The 5,540-nt window shown below is 41.8% G+C and overlaps 1 protein-coding gene across 1 annotated transcript in view; it reads right to left on the bottom strand.

The window, feature by feature from the left end:
- The window catches only part of znf385d (zinc finger protein 385D), a 95,923-nt gene that overhangs the window by 89,590 nt on the left and 793 nt on the right, over nucleotides 1-5,540 (bottom strand). The gene's annotated exons all lie outside the window — the stretch shown is intronic.

Raw genomic sequence — 5,540 nt, 5'->3', positions numbered from 1 at the left:
ACTTGAGACTTACTTGAGACTTGCAAAACAATGACTTGGTCCCACCTCTGACAAGCACTTGGTGACAGTGGGAAGGAAAAACTCCCTTTTAACAGGAAGAAACCTCCAGTAGAACCAGGCTCACAGAGGAGCGGCCATCTCATCATCCCCAATGGGTCGTGACAAATGGCTGCCCCTTTTCTTCCTGTTAAAAGTGAGTTTTTCCTTCCCACTGTCGCCAAGTGCTCGGATATAGGGGGTAGCTGGAATTTTCTCTGTATTACTGTGGGGTGTTTACCTTACAGATAAAAAGTCTTGAGGTAATGGGTATTCTGGGCCAAGCTAACCGCGCTAACATGTTGACGCTGTGCAGCCTCACGCACGGAGCGTGCCGCGGTAACTCGCTAACTGAGATTTGCCGCGTTAATGCAGTTATGGCGTTAATGTCATTTTAACGAGGTTAACGCTGACAGCACTAGTTTTGGAACTATATTAATAAAACTGAATTATTATTGTTAGTAGAAGTAGTAAAGACATCTAAAGGCATTTAAAGGCACTTTTTGGGTGTCAGCTTGTTGTTATTTGAAAACACGAGTGAGGGGTTTGACTATAAAATCAAGGGCATTTGATATTCAGTCACCTAAAAGAATATACTGATTCTTACATCATAGACCCTCTTCATAACTGCTGGGGTCACTGCCTGCTGGAAATGAGGAACAATACGGGTCCAACCATGGCTAGTCTATAACTTAACATTGCAGTGCTTTCAGCTAAATACTGACATCAGGGTCCAAACCATTTAATTTAATTTGTGTAAGATTCACAATTTCCCTTTAGCATGCTAACATATAGGCAAGTATTCATTTTTCTGGACTTTCACTTATTGTGTAGGATTCCGTTTCCAAATCTGGGATTCAGATATTTTGGAAATATAAACTCTCTCAGCTTCTTCACCTGACATCCATCTGGTTCACATCAGTAATAATCACACTTCACTTCACCTGTTTGTTGTTGTTTTAGCAACTTTGTCACAAGATTTCGTCACATTTTCATACACCTTTGGCAGATCACGTCTTTTCAAACAAGGCCTAGCAACAGCTTTAAAGCTGCACATCATCATGCTCTACGGGCACAGTAACGATGCGCTCTCGCTCTCTCCCCGTCTGATGTGCTCATGGGGTGGAGCGAGTGACAGAGAGCAGCGGTGCACAGAGGGAGACATAAAAAGTAGAGACCTCCTGCTGCTCTCAGAGAGCTCACTTTACATGTAAATGTAAAATGTCTTTAACGTGTGCGTATGGTGATTTTAGAGAATCAGACATGAGTACTTGTCCCGCTGTCGAATATCTGTAAATTTTACAGGAACTGATGCAATTATTCTGAGATATTTCTCACTCTGGTGCAATATGAACAGTAACAGGATCACCAAGGTCACTGGACAAATTCCCTGGGTTTTTTTGTGCAAAAATTCATGCCAATAAATTAAATAAACTTTTTATCTGGTCCACAGCATTGGATTGGTTTCCAGCCTTAATTCCACACATATTGTATGGCTAATAATCTAAAGAGCTCTGAGAGTAAAGAATTAAGGTCTTCCATAATTTCCTAAGCCTGAGGTGTAAAAAGGTAAAAGGTAATGCAACAACCACCAGCAAGAGGTCACCATAAAAGGCAACAAGGAAAGTAAACTTTGACCCCAGCTACTGAGCACCATACTCCTTTCATGATACTTTAACACAGTGACAGAAAAAGTCAGGTACAGGAGGCTGTAAAAGCACAAATGGGATACATGTTTCATACATGTCAGAGAACTTCTGTGTGCCTGACTTAGTGACTGAGTAAATCCAGGTGACGGTGTCATCTACTTTGCATCAAGTCTCTCTCCGGAGCCACTCTGAAAGGTCATCGGGTCACATTATATTGAATACTGAAAAACCTGCAAGTCAGAAATGACGAACTTTGCCGGGCCTAGTCGTCTATTTTTCTTTCAGGAGTATCTGCTGAAATCATCACAACTAAAGTAAACAAGCAAAAGCCAAACAAATAGAACAGTAAAGGTCACTGGAATAAGAAGCCTGGTTATGTGTCAGGACAGTGGCCTCCAAACAATCTCTCTGGTACTGATCTGTTTACATAGTGCGGAAAGTGCTGGAGCTGAATGAAGACCTCTCTGTGAGCTTCTCGTGCAGGCAATGGCACCAAGTATGCGAGAGCTAAATGTAAGATTTATGAGTTGTTGAGGTTGCAAAATGTTTGTTTATGAAATGTAACCGCAAATTTGTACTTGATGCCACACAGAAAACTGCAAAGAGAGCTTACTGTCTCCCTCTGCAAAATGTGAAACCAATGAAATCAATCAAATAAAATATGAAATAAGATGCAATCGTTGCTTAAATGAAGTCTCAGCAAAGATCTGATAATAGGCTTCATTTACAGTGTTTCTGTGCAATTTTGCTTTAATTAGACCAATACTACTTTCTTTATTTGTACCCAACTATTGGTGCGCTGGATTTTTGATTTTGCGATATTAAAATGGAAACGTTTAGCTTTCTCAGCTTGTCCACCTGACATCGCTCTCGCTCTCAGCAGTGACCATCACGCTTCAGTTCACTTGATTGTTGTTAATTTAGTATCTCTATCACTAGATATAGCCGCTGTTCATCCTTTGCCACTTCTTGCTCTCTCAGTGTTGCTTCAACATCTGGCGCCGGGGGAGTGGCAGCCTGTTACAGCAGCTCCTGCTTATTACTGAGATTTTTTTTATTCCTATGCTTTATTATTTATTTATTCTGGTCTATGGGACAAATAACGGCTATCTTATCTTATGCATGAGAGATCATTTTACATGTGAATGTAGCTGAAATCACAGTACAGCCATTGGACTTGGATTTTTTTCCAGAAAAACTGAATCCAAGAACTACGCTCTTTTCTAATTTGTATTTTAAATTAACTGTATGTAAATGGATAAGTATCACTTACTGTATAGTGATAATCCCATAGAGATTTGGCACTTGACCCTGCTTCCTCGAGCTCAACAAAGTGTTCATTGTTTTTGCCCAATGCTTTACTGTTTGGATTCACTGGGTCTCATCAAATCATTTCCAGCCACAACAGACAGTTCTGTTCACCACAGAAGGCCGCGATAAACACACTCGATGCTGCCCAGTGCCAAAATCCAAGCAGACAAAGTCAGCAATTTGTACGGGAACATAACAATTAAAAAACCCAAAGATTTCGCTGAAGAGTAGGCGGTGCCCAAAGCTGAGCTAAAAGAAAAATATTAGCACAGCTGTCATTTTTTCCCCACATCATGAGAGCAATCCAATGCTAATGATGCTCTGTGTCTGCAGGACATGCAAACACATCAGCATAATGCAACTTGATAACATTTTAATGTCAGCTGAAGGCATGCTTTAGGGCTTATTTTATTAAAACATAATTCTAATGAATCAAATTAGGCACAATCGAGCTGATACGCATTCAACCTCGGGCTTTTGAAGAAGCTTTTTTGCCCGCTTGGCCCACAAGCGTAAGGATGTAGAGCTGAGATGAGATCTGACTTCTGGAAACAAGATCGGAATAGATTCAAGTTTTCACCCACCGGCCTTTGCTTATCCATTCCTTTTGAGACCGTGTTGCTGCACACACAGTATGAGATGTTAAGAGCAGCTCATTGAACGAGATGTGTGTTTGTGTGGTTACTGTATCGTACTGTGCTTCAGACTCTGACTGTCCTCTGCATTGCCCTTCCTGAAGGATTCGCGTATCTGGGGCTCAAGCTTTTTTTACTCCTGCGGCACTATGTCGAGAGAGGGAGAGAGTAAAAATGATGTCTGGAGGACGCCGACTGGCATTAATAATGAATCATCTCGTGCTCGCTCTCCCCCACCTTCTGCCTCCTCTTACTGTCCTGAACCTGGCAGTTCCTCCGATAAGATCTGCCCAGAGAGACCAAGAGCCAGCGCTGCCAGAGAGTCTCAAAATAACAAGCTTGCTCTCGCGCGGCCATCTAGTTCTCTCAGCAAATATAAATCCAATTATTAGATAAATCTGAATTCCCCTAAAAACTCATTCATATGCTGATGACGTTCCAGATGTGATTAACACTTTTGTGTTTTTGCGGAGTTTCCTGATTGTATTCTGCGACCCTTAACATGCTGTGAGATCAGCAATTCCCTTCAAGCACGCAACATAAACTCATTTCACCCCCATTAAAATGAACAAAGTGAGTACAAAGGGTAGATTTAGAACATTCTTACTTTTTGAAAGCTACACGTTCACCCATTTTCCAATTAACCTTTACAGGATAAACTCTCTACTCTTGAAATTTCATAAATCTCAGCGGCGTGTGGCATAAATCTGGCTTCCAGCTACATAACACATGCTACCTCTAGTCCCTTCAGATTAGCATACTGTAGTTGTCATGAGTTTAGCCCGCTGATAAACACAGCTGTCTATGAATTGGCTCCAACAATCACTTCCCATGCACTCTGTAATCTGAGGTTAACCAAAAAGATGTTTATGTGAGGCTAAACGCCGACCACAGTGGCAAACACACCGGCTAGATATCTTCTGGGCCTCTGACTCAACAGCGCTAATAGCTTGTATGATTGCAGCCCACACTCAGCACCTATTACCCCACTCAGAGTTCATTTACTGATTGTGATGTATGAGAGATTAGCGTTTGTTTCTGCTCTGTTTATTTTTATTCCTACACTACTGGAATCTTGTTTCGAAGAGGTCAGCATAAGTCACTTGATATTAATCACCTCAATGGAAAACAAGCTCCAGTTAAAACTGCAGCAATGCAGAGCAAGAGTACAAACAGCATTATTAATCTTTTAAGAGATACCATCCATTTTCTCCATACAGTGCACTCAGGATTGCGTTCATAAATGCTAAACCGATGCACACCCAGTATGCAGTGACCTTTACCCTTTCATTTGTTTTACACTGAGCAGTGGTGATGAGGTGTCTCTTAGTATTCCACCTGATGAGAATGAAAAGAAAACAAGCGTGACCTTCTGACGAAACCTCTGAGTTCTTCTTGGCGTTTTCACTTTCACTTCTTATGATTTTGGGTTAAACGGGCCCAAACTTGAAACCCACTCATCCAGCCCGACCTGCACTACCTTTATTTTTTCTTCGCTATCCAGCAGTTTCACACCTGACCGACATCGACTGTGGATCTCAAAGAGCTCAAGCTGTCTCTACACCTGACAGCTTATTCATTTATAAGCTTCCAGCTCTCCTTTCCTCCCTCCCTCCCTCCTCCTCCTCCTCTGTGTATGGCATAACAAGAGAAAATCCTTCTGATGCTTACAAGCCACGGTCTGTAACTTCAGATCGCTTTAATCCCTTGAATAGAGAAAAGTATTTCATTTAACAAATCGCCCCCTTAGAACTCCGGATCCCTGTGTAATTATTCCTCCGATGTGACTGTAAGCCAGCCGTGAGAAGAGCACTTGACTTGAAGTCGCTCGCGCATTAAGTCTTCCAAAGCCTCCTTCAGTCTTCTCCATAAAAACTAATGGAAGGGGCCTTTTGTCAATTTCTTTAAC

Source organism: Pundamilia nyererei, unplaced genomic scaffold (assembly GCF_000239375.1).
Source record: "Pundamilia nyererei isolate P.nyererei 1_Seehausen unplaced genomic scaffold, PunNye1.0 scaffold00138, whole genome shotgun sequence".
In the NCBI taxonomy this organism is placed as follows: Eukaryota; Metazoa; Chordata; class Actinopteri; order Cichliformes; family Cichlidae; genus Pundamilia; species Pundamilia nyererei.
Note: the sequence above shows the minus strand (reverse complement) of the source record. Positions and strands in the feature narration are given on the sequence as shown.